General features: G+C 35.0%; 1 protein-coding gene and 1 pseudogene across 3 annotated transcripts in view; one reads left to right on the top strand and one right to left on the bottom strand.

Moving 5' to 3' along the window:
• The window catches only part of LRRTM4 (leucine rich repeat transmembrane neuronal 4), a 728,660-nt gene that overhangs the window by 519,116 nt on the left and 188,553 nt on the right, over positions 1–20,991 (top strand). The gene's annotated exons all lie outside the window — the stretch shown is intronic.
• Positions 8,664–9,810, bottom strand: LOC118631093 (annotated as a pseudogene).

The raw sequence follows: 20,991 nt of genomic DNA, 5'->3' as shown, positions 1-20,991 counted from the left end.
GGATCCTCAGATATATTAATTTGGTTATTCTCTTTCAAATACTAACTAGAGATTTGTGGTGATGTCAAAAATCATATTCAACCCTTCAGTTTTATAGTGTGTCCTTCCTGCCCTGGCTGATTTAGCTCAGTGGTTAGCGTGTCAGCCTGTGGACCAGAGAGGCCCAGGTTCGATTCCCACTAAGAGCACGTACCTCGGTTGTAACTTGTTTCCGGCCCCGGTTAGCATCGTGTGGGTGGTGACCCATTGATGTGTCTTTTTTGCATCGATGTTAATCTCTGTCTGTTCCTCCCTCTCTCCCTCCTGATCTATCTGAAGATAAATGCAAAAAAAAAAAAAGTCCTTGGGTGAAAATAAAAAAATAATAAAATAAAATAAAGTGTGTCCTTTCTTGCCCTGGCTGGTTTGGCTCAGCAGTTAGAACATCGGCCTGTGGACCAGAGAGTCCTGGGTTTGGTTCCTGCTAAGGGCACATACCTCCATTGCAGTTTGTCCCCAGCCCCACTTGGGGTTGTGTGGGTGGCAACCAGTCAATGTGTCTCTTTCATGTTGATGTTTCTCTTTCTCTTTCCCCTTCTCTCTCTCCTGCTCTCTCTAAAGATAAATATAAAAATGTCCTTGGGTGAAGATAAAAATAAATAAATAAATAAAAAAAAGTATGCAATTCCTTACGCAAAGTGTTGACCACTCCAAGCCTCAGTATAATCATGTGTAAAAGGAAGTTATAGCAGAGAACATGTAAGGCCATTAGAGGATTTAGGGCAACATATACATGTGCATTTAGCATAGTATGGTTACCTCCAATGTATATGAGCTACGGCAAAGAGAAAAACCTCAGAAAACCAGAAATATTATACCCCTAGATTGGAAGGACTTCCTTGAGAAGATGAGTAACTTCAAAGAGACCCAAGTTCAAGTAAGAACTACAATTCTTTTATTTCTCAACCTGAAGATTTAAAAAAGTTTTGAGGATTAATGAAGCAAGGTCAAAGACTGCAAAAGGGAGTTTGAAGAGAAACTAAGGTAAAGACAAAAGAGTGAAAAAAATAAATAAAAAACTGCCATGCAGATATTTAATCTGAAGAATTTACTAGGATTCATGTGCTATAGAAAATAAATCCAGGATATTCATGGTTATGACATAAACATTCTCCATTTCCCACAATGTCTATAATCACAATTCTGTTACAAAAATAACTAAATAAAAGTAAATTCATAATAATGATGCTACAGAGGTATCACATTCTAACACATCCAACTTATCAAAAATTAAATGGCCTCAAGCAAAGTTTAAAGGTATATTATTGAAGTAAAATCTGTTGAACGTCAGATACACACCTATCTGCACAAAAAATATCACTCAGAGTCTGAGAACCAAAGTAAACGTTGTCCGTATTTCATTACAAACCTTGATTGTAGAAAGGAAGAAATAAATCTTCAAGAATCCAAAGGGACTCCTCCACTGGTAAAATTGTGACAGAGTGTTGGGCCAGAATACTTTCCATTTCATACAGGTTTCTCTGTTCAACTACTTATATCACCCTGCATGCTTCTTTCTCCAACTGTTTTCGCTAAAGGTAGAGTATAGAAAATATATTACATTGATGTTTTTTAATGGTGACAGCCAGTCTTGCCACTGGGGATGAAATAATCATGTTCCTTATGTAGACCATATTCAGAGTACTTGATAAGAACTTGATAAGAACCTGGAGAAAATAAGTAGCAAACTGTTTCTCATTTAAAAAGGTGAATGCTATTGGAAAGGAAAATACTACAAACCTGTTGTGAACATCCTTTATTATTCTAAAACAATCTTCTTCATTGACATACATAGGTTTTACTGTTTCTTAACATGATAGCAATCTAGGGATTTTGATGGCTGTGTTAGTTGTCATAATAATGTTTACGGAGTATGGGCACTAGCTTTACCCTTCTATACACACACACACTGGAAAATAAATGAATAGAATTGGCTTAAAAATGTTTTATTGGGGAAAACTCACAGACAGAAGATCAGTAGGCTGCAAAGACCTCTGTCCTCCTATGATCCTGTGAAAAGGGGTGTCCAACCTGGAACAGCACACTTCAGGAAAGGGACCTTGCTCCTCCCTGCCCCTAGCCCCCCACGCTCACACTCATGGTGCTGCTTTATCTATTTATAGAGATTTTAGGAGAAAGACTGGAAACATCTAGGTCACAAAGTAACAGGGAGATATTTCTCTGCAAATAGCATTGTGGGGAAAAAAAGGAAGAGTCACAAGCCAGACTGGGGTTGCCTACACAGAAAAGTCACTGGTATCAACTGGAATTTTGGTGATTTTCCATTCAGCCAACTCAGTCTTGCTAAGCCAGTGGGCCACCAAACTACTGAAAGGTGGAACAGGGATCTAGACAAAAGATACAGAATCCATTTCTGTTAACAAAAGTCATGGTTTTGTTATTTTGTTTTGTTTGGTTCCTGAAAGGAGAAACTAGCATTGTTTCATCTTCACAGACCAGAAAGTCCTAATGTAAATCTTAGAGACAAGAAGTGTAAAATTGTTGCATTTTCCTCTTTAAATAAGTCTTTTATAGATTCTGGCTTCTTCCATTTCTTATACATAACCAAAGTTTTCTATGCTGAAGGTAAATATCTTCAAATGTTTAATGTTTATTTCTTCATTGGCAACAAACTTATAAACAGGACTATTTTTAAAACAATATAAGGTCAATTAGGAACAATTTCACACATTTAAAATGAAAAGTACCTTTAGTATCCAAACTTACAAATGTCAAGATTTTATAGTTGTAATTCCAATTTAGATTTGAAAGCTGAAAGCACTTTCCTCTAGTACCAAAGTATTTAAAAATCTTTAATTGTTTCTCAATATGTTTTACAGAATAAATGTAACAGTAAAGTAGTAATTAATGGGAATTATTTTTATAAATTTATAGAATGTACTACACTCTGTTTATTGGTACATTGATTCTTTCATTTCAGTAGAATGTAACTTAAGTTGAATAATTCACCAACTAACTGATACTTAGGTGAACCTATGAATTGTTGCCTTTAATAATAAAGCAATAAGACTTGGAGGTAATTCTTTCCAGGGGAATACAATGGTTTATTCAATATCCCTCAGTTTGCTAATATGGCTCATTGTTTCAAGCAGCTGTTATGAAATGAAGATCATTCTTATGTTAATTAAAAGATTATGCTGCAAAATATTAGGAAGCATTTTGATTCACACTTTTATACTTTGTTCTGGTTTTACACGTTTGGCATAGTATTTTACCTTTCTGTAATTCAAAGTTATTAATTCACACAAGGATTTCTCCCCCCAAAACAAACAGACAAGAGAAAAAAAAATTCCTAATTTGAGAGATGATGGAGAATTGGAGAGTCTTAAGGATGATTAATGGGTTAAGATTTAAGAAAACAATAATTGCAATTGACTCCAACTGGTCTCTGAAACTCTGGTATTTGTGCAGATTTCAAGATAATGAAAACTGCTCAAAATATTTCCTGTGGTAGGAAACAAAAATGTTATTTAAAATAGAAGAGATCGAGAAAATAAGAAAATCTATAAGATCTCATAAATTTTAACTAACAGAGGCAAAAGTAGAAGTTTATTTATGTGACAAAATTTAACTGAACATTCATGTATGTGTGTGTGTGTGTGTATACGCATTCTTTAATTTTTGTCTGAATTTCTCTGAAAGTCTCACAAAACATATATTGCTTAATTTTTATAAATAATGGATGATACTTTGTGACTGTGATCAAGACACAGGGCAGATGCATCAACAGAGAACAACATTGCGTAGGAACACTTCATTTCATCACTTCACCATTACTCTCCCTACCCACTCCAATCTTCTTTTCCAGAAAAGAACAAGGAATGAGGTCACTACCTAACACCTGATGACCCCTCAACTATATACCTCTCTCAAAAGAAAATACATGGTCAGATTCTGAAAGGTCACTTATGGTAGCCCTTCTTTGATCAAGTGGACACATCTTTTCTGCTTGGGTGCATCGCCTCTCACTGCCCAGAGGTGTCCAAGTGCATAAAGTAGACATTCACATATGCCACCTGAAAATTAACACCACTTTCTATAATTGTATTTAATCAGAAAAGTCAATATAGTATTGACTTTTCATCCAATATTTCATCCAATAAGGAAAATGTGTTTTATCCTGCTATTGTAACAAATAAAAATGAAAATATGTAATAAGTTAATAGATTTGCACCATAGATGCTAATAGGCAAACTAAAAGCAGGACTTTACATGTTCTCTAATCTTTCACAAGTATTGATTACAAAAGTACATCATCTTGTGTTATTACTTTTATTTTCCCCACAATCCTAGCTCAGTGTATTATGCATAGTCATTACTCAATAAAAATGGTGAGCATGTATTGAATGTTTACAACATTCTATACATTCTGCTAGGCACTTTAAATATATTTATCAATTTAAACCTCGTAGGAACTACATAAATTCAAATATTTAAAAGACTAGATTATAAATTTATAGAGATTATAGTTTAAAAGAACAAAAATGTGCACAGTGTTACACCACCAGGAAATAGAGTCAGGTTCCAAACTTATATTGTATGATTCTAGAGTCCTCATCTTTTATATTATCTTGACCCTTAGGAAATTATTGTTAAATATCTTTTACTGAAAGAACTATTTGGCATTCCTTACAGAGTGTGTGTGTGTGTGTGTGTGTGTGTGTGTGTCTGACCATCAATAAAGAGATTATACAAGTCCATAACGCTTTAATCTCCCTTTACTTTTTTATTTTATTTTGTTATTATTAGAATGCCCAATATATATATATATATATATATAATATATATATATATATATTATATATATATATATATAATTTATTGAACTTATTGGGGTGACATTGGTTAATAAAATTATATAAGTTTCAGGTATAAAGTTTTACCATACATCATCTATATATTGTATTGTGTGTTTACCACCTCAAAACAAGTCTCCCTCTACCACCATTTATCCCCCCTTTACCCTTTTCTACCACACACCACCCTGCTCCCTCTGGCAGTCACCATATTGTTGTCTGTGTCCATGAGACTTTGTTTTTTTTTCTTTGCTTAATCCCTTCACCCTTCTCACCCAGCCCCCGATTTCCTCCCTACTGACAGATCTCAGTCTATTCCCTGTATCCATGAATCTATCTCCACTTTTTTAGTTTATTTTGTTCATTAGATTCCTCATATAAGTGAGATCATAACATACTTGTCTTTCTCTCACTGGCTTATTTCACTTAGCATAATACTCTTCAAGTCCATCTATGTTGTTCCAAAAGGTAAGATTTTCATCTATTGTATGGCTGAATAGTATGCCATTGTAGAAAGGTACCACAGCTTTTTTATCCACTCATCTACTGATGGCCAATTGGGTTGCTTCCAAACCTGGGCTATTATAAATAATGCTGCAATGAGTATAGAAATGCGTATATTCTTTCAAAGTAGTGTTTTGTGTTTCTTCAGATAAATTACCAGAAGTGGAATGACTGGGTCATAAGGCATTTCCATTTTTAGTTTTTTGACGTAACTCCAAAATGCTTTCCACAGTGTCTGCATCGATGTACATTCCTACCAACAGTCCACGAGGGTTCCATTTTCTCCAATTCCTATCCAATGCTTGTTGTTTTTTGATTTATTGATAATAACAATTCTGACAAATGTGAGGTGATATATCATTGTGGTGTTAATTTGCATTTCTTTGATGATTAATGATGTTGAGCACTCTTTTATATGTCTATTGGCCTTCTGCATGTCCTCTTTGGAGAAGTGTTTATTCAGGTCCTTTGCCCATTTCTTAATTTGACTTTGTTTTGCTTTTTGGTGTTGAGTTTTAGAAGTTCCTTATAAATTTTAGGTATTAAGTCCTTATCACATCTATCATTTGCAAATATGTTCTCCCAATCAGTGGATTGTCTTTTTATTTCATTGATGATTTAGTTTGGTGTGCAGAACTTTTTAGCTTTAGTCTTCCTTTAAATGGAATGACTTATACTTTTAAAAATTTAACGCTATTATTTATTTTTTATTAATTCATTTTTGTTACAGATGTTTCTCGTTTTTTTTTTCCCCATTGACACCCTTTTCCCCATCCCCCCACCCTGTCTCCAGCTTTGTTGTCCACGTCCATCGGTTATGCGTACATGCATATAAGTTCTGTGGTTTATATCTTCCCTCCCCCCATCACCCCCTCTTCTGAGGGTTGTCAGTCTATACCCTACTTCCACATCTCTGGGTCTACCCTGTTCTTCAGACTGTTATGTTCAATATATTCTACAAATAAGTGAAATCATGTGATATTTGTCTTTCTCTGCTTGGCTTATTTCGCTTAGGATAATACTCTCCAGGTCCCTCCGTGTCATCTCAAAGGATAAGAGATCTTTCTTACTTACAGCTGCATAGTACTCCATTGTGTATATGTACCACTGCTTTTTTATCCATCTGTCTACTGATGGACACTTGGATTGTTTCCAGATCTTAGCAATTGTAAATAGTGCTTCTATGAACATGGGGGTACATATATTTTTTTTGATTGGTGTTTCAGACTTCTTATGGTATATTTCTAGAAGTGGGATCACTGAGTCAAATGGTAATTTAATTTTTAATTTTTTGAGATAACACCGTAGTGTTTTCCACAGGGGCTGCTCCAGTCTACATTCCCGCCAGCAACGTACTAGAGTCCCCTTTTCTTCACACACTTGTCAATACTTGTTGTTTGATGATTTGTTAATAGCTGCAATTCTGACAGGTGTGAGGTGATACCTCATTGTTGTTTAATTTGCATCTCTCTGATGATTAGTGATGTTGAACATTTCTTCATATGTCTATTGGCCATTTGTATGTCCTGTTTGGAGAGGTGTCTATTTAGGTCCTCTGCCCATTTTTTAATTGGGTTTTTTGTCTTCCTTTTGTTGAATTTTATGAGTACTCTATATATTTTGAAAATTAACCTCTTATCTGATGTATCATTGGCAATTATGCTCTCCCATACAGTGGGTTCCCTTTCCATTCTGATGGTCGTTTCTTTTTCTTTGCAGAAGCTTTTACTTTGATGGAGTCTCATATGTTCATTTTTTCTTTGTTTTTGTTGCCTTGGTGATGTATCAGTGAAAATTCTGCTCTGTATCATGTCCAAAATTTTGTTGCCTACATTTTCTTTTAGGAGTTTTATGGATTCACAGTAACAGTTAAGTCATGGATAAAAAAGTCTCCTTTGTTTTTAATAATAAAAATGTTTATTATTTAAAGATCTAACATAGACATTCATGAAATAAAAGGAAATCTATATAGTTCCACTGCTCATATTTTATATACAAGTATATATATATATATGTGTATGTGTATATATGTGTGTGTGTATACACATACACACACTATATATTATACATAACATTCTTTGTATATGAGAATTTATAGTATATTCACAAATTTTTATTGTTTAATGAATTTATAAATGCCTTGTAAATTCTCCATTGTAACATTGTTTTACCTGACCAATATATTCAGAACATTCATCCATTACATTAAAACAATTGTCTTTAAAATTATTTCCAATATAATATATTGATCCCATTTTTAATGTTAGAGTGATTAGTTTCTTACAACTTGGTAGTTAGAAGGATGGAGAGGACGATGTGGTGTGGGCAGTCTCAGGGAGATAGTTTGCCTCTTGTAGCGGTACTTCTGCTTGTAGTCTTGGAAGCTCAGCGTGGCCTCAGGGAATTCCCAGCAGCTCATTGTCCGCTTCCCATGTTTTCCTTCCTAGCACACACTACACCAGTGGCTGCGAACGGTCACGACAGGAGAGTCTGCCTCCAGCACTGGCAGTAACGGATGCAGTGTCTGTCGAGGTTTTAAAAATAATAATAAAAATAAATAAATAAATAAAATAAAATAAAATGAGTTGACCTTTTAATTTTAAATCACCAGGTACTGTTATTTAATATAAATTAAGTGATACAGTATTCTCTGCCTGGATGTAGACCTTGGCATACATATTCCTTGACATGCCACTTCTTATTGTCGTCATAGCCCACAGCTTACTAAGGCAAAGGGAGAGGTGCACCACACGCTGTCTGCCACTTCTCGATGGACAATATCAAGTACTTGGGACAGGTTGTTTATCATGTTTACACCTATTGTTTAATTTTTTCCAGTGGGCATGTACTTATCCCTTCCTTATTCAAATTAAAGGAAGTAGGTATGTTCTTCCTAACTTTCTTTTGTGCACTTTTAATGAAACTAAATTCATTTTTAAGAGAGGGAATAAATAATTCTATGATTTTTTTTTTTTTTTATCTTTCCTTCACTTTTTCCAGGAATGTTTTGATGTTTGTGATATTTGGCATAAGATCACAGCTTTATGCTCCCCTCTGATACTGATGTGGGGTTTCTTTTCCTAGATTTGTGGTGCTGCTAGACCCCTATATTCAAATCGCAGTCCTCTTCACCTTGACATTTATTTTTAAATTCATGTTGTGATCAACACATGATATAGTTTTATGAATACGAAATCCTTGTGTGTTTCCAAAGGATATGACTTTTATTTTTAACTTTAAAAACTGCATTTATTGTGTCTCTAGAAAAGAGGGCCTAGACCAGCTTTTCTCTCTTTATACATTTCACTTGGGGGAGCCGTGACTCAGGAGTTCCACTTCTGGGAACCCATCCAGACTCCTGGTTGGGGACAGAACTCCAGCTGCAGGCATCATGCTCTGGCGGCGGGCATACTCATCACTGCGCCATCTGCCCAGGGTGCTTACTCCTCATTCTTCAAGCCCACAGCACAGCTAGTGTGTTGGGTGTTGTTTCTCAACAGCTCTTTAGCCATGGATATGTGTGGTTCAGAAAGATTGTTGATATAGTTCTGATGATCTGGGATTTGTTTCTCGGTGTCTTTGGCTCCTTCCAAACCACCACTGAGAACTTGTATGTATTCAGTTGCACCGTTAAGAATATCAACTTCGCTAGGCTGCCTGCTTTAAGCAAGAAATGGCACCAATGGCTTCAGATGAGATTTTAAAAATATGCTTATTGATTATTTAATACCAAATATATTCCAGAACTTCACTGGGCTTGAGAAAAAATAAATAAATGCAAGAAAAGATAGTAGGAACCCAGAACTTTAGCTGTAGGATTTTACAGTGACTTCATTTGTAGTAATAAATCGCACATATGCATACTAATATCCTGTTCCCATATTTAATGTAAAATGAGAAGTAAATTAGTTGTGTAATTCATTACCTATAACTATCATGCTTGATCTTTCCTATTTATTTTATTTTATTTTTTAATGAATTTACTGAGATTGCTTTGGTTAATAAAACCACACATGTTTCAAGTTGTATGATACATAGATACAGACAACAGTACAGTGATAGCGAGAGGGAAAGGGGGTGGGCAGAAGTAGAATTGGGCAAAGGAGGATAAATGAAAAACAAAAGAGACTTGATTTGGGTGGTGAACACGTGATGCAGTATAAAGATGATTGATTTATTGAGCTGTACATGGTTGAGATTTTTTATCCACTCGTGCTCCTTGACATTGGCCACACACCGTGCTCCAGCTCCAGCAGCAGTTGGAGGTCCTCAAAGGATGAATGTCTGCCTAAAGGCAGCCTCTTGAGCTGGCAGATGTCTGCTGGCTGGAGCAGGGCCTGAACTGCTCCTGCAGAAAGTCCTCCAGCAATTTGCCTGATGAGGTGACTGGGGAGCCGGACACACCATCCATGGCAGTGCCCTGTGGCATCATTTCTGACACAGTTTCCATGTATACAGTCAGTTTGGGTGTCTAGGTGGTAATTCCCAAAGTGCAACCTGTGGAACATTCTTATCCAAATTGCCTGGTTGGCTTGAGTAAAATTCAGGTTTCTTTACATATCAAATTTCAATATCTGGGGAGTGGGGGCATGATGAGGACAGATTCAGCAGCATCTTGGACAATTTTTACATTTCCTAAGGTTTTGGAACCACTGACCTAACTTACCAAGTAGTGTTTATTTTTTAACTGGACTTCAGATATCTTGAGGTTCTCCTTGGAGTGCAATCATCTCACACTTTCATCTCCCCCTGCTTCATAAATATGAACTGTCTGATTCAGAAGCTTTGGTTAAATTAAATAAAAATGACAACTATAGAGACTGGATAGGGAAGAGATACTGAGAACCTCATAGACTCATGTTTTGAGCCCTGCAACCCAGAGAAAAAAAAAAGCATAAGTAGAGTGTATCAGCTAGTTGAGCAGTAAGATTTCCTCAGATCCCATTCGCTAATCAAGAAAATAACAACAGACTTTTGAGGTTTCAGTCAGAAAATTATATCCTGCAGACCAAATTCAGCTCACAATCTCTTTTTGTAAATAACTTTTTTTTGGAACATAGCCATGTCCTTTTATTTACTTGTGAATGGCACCTTCCATGTTACAATGGCAGAGTTAAGTAGTTTCACCAAATACTGTCTAGTCAGCAAAACCTAAAATATTTACTATCTAGCCCTTCATAGAAAAACCTTACCAATCTCTGGTCTAAAATAATTTTGTACTGGGTGTAGTATTAGTTTTCAGGGATAGTTTTATTTTATATTCAGTGAATCATGAAAAGTACACAAGATCTGTTTGGTTCAAATAAAACAAGTAACATAGTTGAGATTCTGTTAGCAAATACAGGTTTGGTTGCCTATTGCAAGAAAAGCCAAACTCCTGAGACAGGTGCTGGTGAAAGCGGAAAGAGGTTTATTCAAGTGCTAGTCAGCCGAAAAGATGCGGGACTCTTGTCTGAAGTCCACCTTAACGTCGCAGTACAGGCAGGAGTTTTTGTAAGGAGGGAGAGAAAAAGCAGAATAAAGAGATCAGGGGGAGGGGCTGTGGACATGCAGACAGTGTCCTTGCTGGTCCCAATATGGCTTTTTAGTGTCAGAAGACTGAAACTAGTCAGAGCCAGCCAAATTTCTGCAGTTGGGGAGTCTACATCAAATGAAGTCATGGTAAAGCTATTTCTTGTACAAGCAGGACTAGAACTGATGATGTCTGCAACATGCTTATAAGGAGACTGTCTTAATATGAATTCTTTTTATAAGTTTGTTAGTACATTTTATTCTAATTGTATTTCATGGTAAGTCAGAGTAGTATGAAGTTTTTACTTCCTGTTACAATTCTAGTGCTCTGGAAGCTGGGCATAGAGATTAGGATGAGACTTCAGGGTGTCATTCTAAACCAAAAATATCTTGCATAAAAATGGGTGCTAAATTTACTTTTGTAAAAATATGATATTTAATATTTAAACAGTTATGAACTTAGCTGAAGTGGAAGTTTAAAAGCATTCTAATTGGGACATTCAAGTTTTCTCAGTAGGAGTGAATGCATTACAAGATGTTTTCTCTTTCGGAAGATTATGCGATTCAGCTGGCCACATTTGAGGTGGAAAATCTATTAGCACATACTGCCAGAGAACCACTGAGTCACCCTCAAAACTTTCACTAATCAAGAGATTATGTAAAAAAAAAAAAATTTCTAATTTACATTCCTGGGAAGAAATTATGATCCAAGAAATCTAGCATTAAGTTTATGGCACAGCCCTCTACTTAACTATTGAGTGCAAGTGATTAGTTTTTCTATAAACATTTGAGGTTATAATAAAGAAGAAGGTGGAGCCCTGGCTGGTTTGGCTCAGCAGTTAGAGCATCAGTCTGTGGTCTGGAGAGACCGGGGTTCAGTTCCCACTAGGGGTGCGTGCCTCGGATGCAGTTTGTCCCTCGTTCTGGTTGGATCGTATGGGTGGCGACCACTTGATTTGTCTCTTTCATGTCGATGTTTCTCTCTCTCTCCCTCCTACTCTATCTAAACAAAATATCAAAAAATGTCCTCAGGTGAGGATAAAAAAGAAGAAGAAGAAGAGGGTGGAGAAATGTCTCAGCTTACGGATGTTCATAGCTAGCAAGTCATCTTTTCCACCTTGTGAGTCATACCAAGTGTTAAAACTGATCTTAATGTCTCAAAGATGCCCAAAGCTTACATCTTAGAATACATGGAATTGGAACCAATGAAAAAGAAGACAAGCTTGATTAAAATAAAAGTGTTTACCTTTTGAGATAAAGCTGGTCTGCATGGCAGAAATCAGAAATTCGTCTCATAAGCATTTCTGAAACCATATGACTGTATTATTGTAAGAAACTTAGATTGTTACATTTCAGATCCAGTCCTTTGCATCTTATTAATAAAAAGTGGGTTAAATTTAAGTCATTTTCTCAATAAATCCACTTTCCAATAGTGGACCCTAAAATACTGTTTAATCAATTTAAAAGTATCAGGAAAGGGCAGTCAAATACGATAATGTCGTCTACATTCTTAATGGTTTATTGACTAGGAATTAATGAAATGCTATCTTGTAGTACATTCATCAAATATGATCATCCAAGTTTTCCCAAGGCTAAAGTGTAAATTATGGAATTGAAAATAAAGAATCCTCTTGAAATTGTTAGTTAGATTTGAAATTGGAATAGTATTTCTACTAAAATTAATGTACTTTTTGTTATTTTAGAAAGTAGCACACTATTTCTTACCTTGAAATCCTTAAATTATGTCTTCCTTACTAGGAGAACAAAGGCTCAGAAAATATTATTTGGAACAGAAAGAAGATGTGATCCAGGGACCAGGTTTTCTATAATAACTAAGAAAATATTTTTTCATGATGGAGAATAGATTTTAAAATATATTGTGTTTGTGGATAAAGCTAGAAGTCTTTCAAAGTGAGTGAAAATGAAGCCATGCTTACAACTATTAGAAAATAAGACTCAGATCAACTATAATCATCTAATCATTATACTTACACATTGATCATTCAAATTATCTGCATATTGATCAGGAGAATCATAGGACAGACACTTCTGGGCTGTTAATCACTCAAGTTTTGTTTATTTAGTTAGTTTTAAATTGAAGTATATTTGACATAAAACATTTTATTAATTTACGGTGTATAGCATAATAATTTTATATTCGTATATATTGCAAAACGATCACCACATTAAGTCTACTTAACTTTCATTACTTCATTCCAGTTTTATCACTACTTGACACTGGTGAGTTTACTCTAAAGTTTGGAACCAGCAAAAATAATTTATTGGCACAATTTCACTTAGTAAATTTTCCATGTATTATTCAAAGAATAGCTGATCTATCAGCTGACTTTTTAAAATAAACCCTCTGGAACTGAAATCATCATTAAATTACACGTCACATACTTATTATATTTTATTTATTTCTTATTATAGAAAAGTGCTAATATACAAATCTATTCTTAAATCATATTGATGTTTTTATCCTCTAAAGTGTTGACATGAAGTAGAACAGGCTGCACGTGAATGCATCTGTCTGGTCTATTTGGAGACACAGTGTCAAGAAACAATGAGGATTTTTCTGACATCTGGGAAACTCAAGTTCATTTTAGCTTCATTAATGATGTACATTTAGATATTAGGCAAAACATCCCCTGAATTTTAGCTTCATTAATGATGTACATTTAGATATTAGGCAAAACATCCCCTGAATAACTCAATTACATTATGTATTAATGGTGATAACAAAGCTCTTTGCAGAAAGGCAAGAGAATATGCCACTAAGTATGATAGCCCTAGTAATTGCCTGAGTCTGGATTGCTTCCATTCAAATAGACGAATGTACTTCCAGATAGCTTTTCATTAATTCCCAATCAATAAACCATTAAGAATGTAGAGGACACTATTATTAAATAATCCCAGTCTTATATTTTCAGGAGACTTTTATTGCTTGTCCTTGTGATAAGCCTTATAATTATCTGAAAATAGAAGAGCTGAACTATATTCTGAATATATTAATAAAGATAAAAACATATGACTCAGGCAGCGAGGGAACATTTGTCATTTTTTATTCAAACATAAACATAAACTCGAGAAGCAATAAATCCATGTTCTATAGCTTTCCGTGGTATGGAAAAAATCATATTGTTTTATCACCGAAGGTTTACTTTATAAGAGACAGCAGCACCGGCACTCTTAAAATATCAGCTTGTCTTATATTTGCTTCAGTACAAGGCTAAGTGAGTCTTAGGCACCAATTATAGTCAAACTTTGGGATACTGAAACAAGAAGAGTTTTATTAACATTTTGAAAGGGAAGAATAATGCTCAGAAATATATTTCCTTGAATGGGTTGCACAGTTATTCTGAAGGTTAAGTTTTCATGTATAATTATTTTCATAAAGTTTTATCTACCATTCCTTTTATTCAACAAACACAGATTTATTGGCAATGCACACAAAAAATAGCAAAACAGTTTTTAGCTTCATATTATTTAAAACCCAAGTATGACAGAGCCCCGTTTTAAAAACACATTCAACTGCAACTGCTCTTAAGAATTTTTTTTTTTTTTTTAAATAAGAATTGGGTCAGACCTAATATGTTCTATTAAAAATACTCTCATAAGAAAACAAGTTTAACTCTAGACAGGATGTAATATATATATTTTTTAACTCTTTGTAAAAACTATAATCAGAGGCTTTGGACAGCAATCTGTTTTAGTTGAAAAGATATTACATCAAGCAAATGAATCAGTGTTGCCTTGATCCATCAAAGAATTCAGTTTTTTCCCTAAACTTTTAATTCAGATACATTATTTATGTTTTCGGTTTTGAAGGTTAATAGAATTTTCCAAAGTAACTCTTTGAATTCCAGCAGTTCAAAACCTGTGGGTTGCGACCCCTTTGGGGGTCAAACGACCCTTTTACAGGGGTTGCCTGAGACCATCAGAAAACACATATTTCCAATGGCGATTCATAACAGTAGCAAAATTACAGTTATGAAGAAGCAAGTAAAATAATTTTATGGTTGGGGGTCACCACAACATGAGGAACTGTATTAAAGGGTCGCCGCATTAGGAAGGTTGAGAACCACAGAATTAGATAGATTTCGGAAGCTTACAAGCAGGGACAATTTTCTGCCATATGCTTGATTGTATTTGTGATACAATTCCTTCCTGATACCTGACATGTCTTGGTGGCTATGCCTTCCAGTATTCATGAGCTAAAATGCTGTGATACCATACAGGCCTTCAAGTGATCTTTTATAATATTCTTCCAGACTATTCTTCAGAACTATGGATTGCTCTTACTTATTTATTTATTTATTTTGGCAAAGCTGTTTAAGGATTACTGAGTTCTCATGGATATGATGAGAAATTTGGGAGAGTTTACTTAACTTTTCCCCGTGGATTGTCATTGTTCTTACGCTTCTCACCAGGAGAGTCCACCTCTCTGCTTGCATTATGGTCTCTACTTTCACTTATTCTACTCAAGCTTATGCTTCTTTTTTTTTTTTTTTTTTAATTTCTACCCAAGGATTTTTGTATTTATCTTCAGATAGAATGGGAGACAGAGAGAGGGAGAGAAAGGAACATTGATGTGAGAGGGACACATCCACTGATTGCTTCCTGCACCACCCGGACTAGGGCCGGGGAGGACCAGCAACCGAGGTACATGCCCTTGACCAGAATCAATCCAAGACTCATTGGTTCATGGGCCGGCGCTCTACCTCTGAGCCAAACTGACAGGGGCAAGCTTATGCTTCTTACTGCTGACTTCTTCCTGTCTGGTAATTTTGTTTTTTTCTATGTTCTTTCTTACTTTTCCTATATACTTTTCTCATGGCTCATAATTTTGGCTATCATGGGATTTAGTCTATGATCTTGACCAGTCCTGATAATCCTCCTCACCTCTTTTCTGTTGAAACAGTTATTATGTTTTCTATATTTTTCTAATTTAATCATCATAAGCATTTTATATAAAAATAAATAACATGTTTGTAGTATCATAATGTGATTTTACCTGTCTCACCATGTCCAATGATGCTTATTCGGTTAAATATGCACAAAGTATCATAATAACTGGGAAATAACACATTTTACAAATAAATAAACTGAAACACAAAAAGACTCCATATAAGGGAAGAGTCTTGGTCTTCCCACATTCTGTGGCGACCAAACATCACCATTCCTCTGCTAATAATTTTTGCCATGTTTTCCATGCCAACAGTTTAAATTCCTTTCATACATCAAGTCTGGCTGAAAATGTTCTCTCTTCTATGAAATGTTCTGCGAACCATTCAAGCAGAAAGAGTTGTTCTTTCCTTGGGTTGCTTTGTTGCAGCCCTAGTAGAATAGGTGTTACATCGTATTACATTTAGTTTCACGTGACCCTGCATCCACTTTATTGGGAATTCCATGAGAGTGAGCAGCCCAGTTTCTTTATACTTGTATCCCAGGTGTTTAACACAGAGCCGGAAACTTAAGGAGTCATTTACTTGAACTCGTTTTTAAAAATTGTGCCCAGAGTCAATGCTGTCTCCGATAGCTGAGGAGGCCTAAGAAGCAGAGACGTGCTGGTTAATGCATTTTTATTAGCTAAAGCACTGTTTATTTTTTCCCCCCAGATCACAGTTTCTCTTAATTGTATGACATAGTTAGATTTGGGTGTAAATATGAGGTGTTCACTAGAGATAATTGAGTAACTCAATCACTTAAAACAAATACGGCTTTTGTAAATACTTAATCACTGCAGGCCTCAAATCTCGCACAGATAGCTTAATTTAAAATCAGTAAAATATTTAACATCTACTAAATAGCAGGTATCCCATACTATAAAATGTACAAAATTTGGTTATGATTAATGATATTTTTATGAGTCCCAAATCTCATTACCCAGTATTGTTAAATTCACTTGCAGTTCAATGTTTAAATATAGTAAGATTAAAACTATTCAATGAGTCCTTATAACTGGTGGCAAATCATTATTACTTCCTCCAATTGCTATTGTAGTATTATTAATCATAATGAATTCCTTTGAAAATCAGCGAAGCAGTAATTTATTATTCCATATGCATTTCCACTATAAATTTGTTCTTGTGACTTAACTGCCAAAGAACTATTATTAAGTTACTATATAACACCTGCGGAATTATAATCAGACCAAGAAATTGATCCCAATGAAATGACTATGACCTATTCTGTCAGAAGTGGAAATCAGATAAATGAAAAAAGATGTGGCATCTTAAAATAAAGTATCTCTATATAGTGTAAGATTATTATTATTATTATTATTTGCCAATAGTTTCAGTAGACTTCAATGAGAAAAAGTTAAAATACAAAGACATTTGTCTTTACCTGACAAAACCCAAGAGAATTCAGTCATATAGATTACACATACCTCTAGTGTAATTAAATGGTGAAAAGGATTTATGGGTATGATAGGAACATAGTCCCAAGGTATATTTGTCATCACCTCTATCTGTACAGTTTCCTGCTCACAATAATGGCAAGTAATAAGGGCAGGAAGAAACAAAAGGCAGTCTTGTCCCTCTTGTCACTGAATGGATTTTTCACTTTGTGATGTGGGTTACTGGCTGTATTCATGCAACCTGCGGCTCGCACAGTATTTGGGGATCTCTGTCTTAAGTCAAAGCTCTCTCGCTCTCCATCCTGCTGTGAATAAAATAGATAGAGGATCTGCAAAAGCAGAAAACTGCAAAAGCCAACATATGCTATATAATTTTAAAAGATGCTCCAGCCCAGGGTACAAGGGAGAAAGATCTGTGTATCTGGGAAGCCCCTCTCATTATTTTATATATATAATTTTTTTTTTTAAGTTTGAAAAGTCAACTTGAAATTTTTTTCTTTTGTTTGGTCTTTGCTAAGAATCTAGTATAAATGTGCCTATTCTCTCAAAGTTAGAATAAGAAACACCTTTTTAAAGTGAGGTACAAATGATATTGTGGTTACTGGATGTATTATATAAATTATACTGCTGCTCCTTTGTAATAGGCAGCTGCCCTCCAGAGTAGATTACCAAAATTAGAATGTTGATTTTATGTGTGTGTATGTGTCTGCACACTTGCAGGTCAGTGTATGTACAAATGACTATGCATTCATTGATGTATCTTTTTGCATAAAAAATTCTCATTTTTTTCATGTCTTCCTTCTCCTTCTCCTCCTCCTCCTCCTCCTCCTCCTCCTCCTCCTCCTCCTCCTCCTTCTTCTTCTTGGTTAATCCTCACCTGAGGATATTTTTCCATTGATTTACTTTTTTATTTTTTAGATAGAGTAGAAGGGAGTGAAGGGAAGAGAGTTGAGAGAGAGAGAGAGAGAGAGAGAAACATCAATGTGAGAGAGACACATCAATTGGTTGCCTCCTACAACCTAGAAATGCACCATTGACCAGGAATAAAACACTTGACCAGGAATCAAACCTGTGACTCTCTGGTCTGAGGGCCAACACTCTAAATGCTGAGCCAAACTGGCCAGGGCAAAGTCTCATTTCTCAGTTGTATGTGTAAATTGATTCCTTGAATATACAACTATGAAGAAGATATTAGGCATTAAGTAATGCTTGCATATTTTTGATATATTGATAAATTAGAGCTTTATAAAATAAGTCATCATTTTATTAATTATTGTATTTAGTTTAAAATGATAATTCCATGGAATAATTCTGGCTTTAAACCCAGGCCTCTGCATTTTAACTGCATTTATTCTTCTAGGCAAGTTATGTGTACTTTCTAATCTAGGTCTTAACTTTCTTATCTCTACTATAGAAAGACTATTAGTAACAGGGCTATTATGAGGCTTTAATGAGAGGCATACAGCATGGGGGTCACTGAATGCTTTCAATAAATATCAATTATAACCTGCTGTTGCTTATTATTATCATCAACATATCACTCTCTCTTATTCCATCTGACTGACTGTGGTTGACAAGTGCAGTTAGCATTTAAGAATTTAATTTTTTTCCATCTCAAATCTCAATATTTTTTTGAAATTCCAAGATCAGGAACTGAGAGTTTAAAATCCCTGCTCCCTTCATCCCAAAGTGGTGACTTCATCACACTTATGAGTTAAGTTTTATTGATCATTCTAACTATTTTATACTTCTTGATGTGGTAGTCCATGATTGTTCCCCCTTTCAGGCCTTCCTGGTTACAAGGTAATCTTTTCAAAAAGAGAAGTGATCTTTTGTTCTCTTCTCCTCCTGGGCATGACAGCGGTACCTCATTTGTGGGTAACAATGACACACTATTAACATTTTAAATAACAGCACATGAATAAATTTATGTATACTGAATGATGGCTCAAATGATATTTAAAATCTTTAATGGAGACTTTACAGGAAAAATTAACCTCTCTTTATTATGTTGTATAATTTTGAAGATTATAGATCAACTTCTTACTTTGAGTTAGCATAGCATTTAACATAGGTTACATGTCTACTGTGTTACTGAAACTGACCAGGCTTTATGTATTCTGTTGTATTTATTTCTCCAATGAAACTAGCATTGCAAAAATTATTACCTTAATTAAGAAAAAAAATTGATTTCAGGTATAATCCCTCACTAAGTTTATTCAGTATTAGGAAGTGACAGTTAACCAATGTGTATGACTATTTAGTGTATGTTTTTATCACTTAGATTGCTAAGATTTCTTCAAACACTAAAGTCTTAATTTGACTTTACTTCTAGCCTATAACCTCATTTCCAAAAATATAGAAGAACACTGTACATCTTCTTTCAAAGCAAGGAAATAGAGTTTTGATATTTTTCACATATTTATTGTGATCTAAATGTGCTTTTCTATTTATGTCTTAGTCTGTTCAGGCTACAGTAACAAAAATATTATAGATTGGTGGTTTGTAAAGAACAATAATTTATTGCTTACAGTTCTGGAAGCTAGGAAGTCTGAGATAAAGGCGCAAGAAGATTTGATGTCTTGTGAGAACGTGCTTTCTGGTGCAGAGACCACCCTCTTGCTGTGTTTTCACATGGAATAAAGGAGCTGTCTGAATCTCTTTTATAAGGACACTACTCACATTCATGAGGGATCTACCCTCATGACCTAATTACTTTCCAAAGGCCACCCCTCCAAATGCCATCACATTGGGGGGTTCAATTTCAACATACGAATTTGAGGGGACACAAATTCTACAGTGAGTTGTAATGATGATGAAAAATAAATAATAAGGTGTGCTCATTTGTAAACTTATATCAATTTCATTTAGAATAATTAGTAGTGTAATTTTCTTGGAATACTTATTCCTCAGAAGGCTTTCTACCTTCTTATAGATAAATATTTAAGTCTAGAAAAAAAAAATTGACTTCTAAAGCATTAAATATCTATGGAGACAAGATACCATATGCCTACATTTATGAAACATGACAAATACTATACATTAGTGACACTGTAATGAAATTTCATGTAGTTTAAAAAGTTAAAATATCATTATCATTTTTCCAAGGAAATCTTATTTTTATTTATTATTTTTAAAAACAATTTTACTTTATTAATTTTTGAGAGAGAGGAAGAGAGAGAGGGAGAGAGAGATGGAAACATAGAAGAGAGAGAACATTGATTGGCCACCTCCTGCATGCCCCCCAATGGGGATCAGGCTCACAACCTGGGCATGTGCCCTGACCAGGAATCAAACCAGTGACCTCTTGGTGCATGGGTTGACACCCAAGCACTGAGCCACACCAGCTGGGCGAGAAACCCTTATTTGTTAAGAGAAATTGATTGGATGACAGGCATGAGAAGAGATATATGGATTTCTTACCATGCTTTCTCAATTGTGAGTATAATTATAGCTGCATACTTGAATGAATTCAAAGTCAAAAACCAGTTTTACTGTTTGTAATTTAAAATATCCACTCTCCTGTAAGGCTTTATGGAAAAAAATAAATAAACATTTCTTCATCACTCAAAATATGATTGCTTGACATATTTCATTTTTTACCCCAAATGGCTTTACACTTATATGAGTCAATGTTTTATTGCTTTTCTGCTCTTTTTGTTCTTGAGGTTCATTGCAAGGCTTTAAGAAAAGGATTACATTACAGATATGCAGGTCTTTTTTTCAGAGCCTAATAGCTATTTAGGTTAAAATGTC

This window comes from Molossus molossus, unplaced genomic scaffold (assembly GCF_014108415.1).
Source record: "Molossus molossus isolate mMolMol1 unplaced genomic scaffold, mMolMol1.p scaffold_m16_p_15, whole genome shotgun sequence".
NCBI lineage: Eukaryota > Metazoa > Chordata > Mammalia > Chiroptera > Molossidae > Molossus > Molossus molossus.
This window is presented reverse-complemented; position numbering and strand designations above follow the sequence as displayed.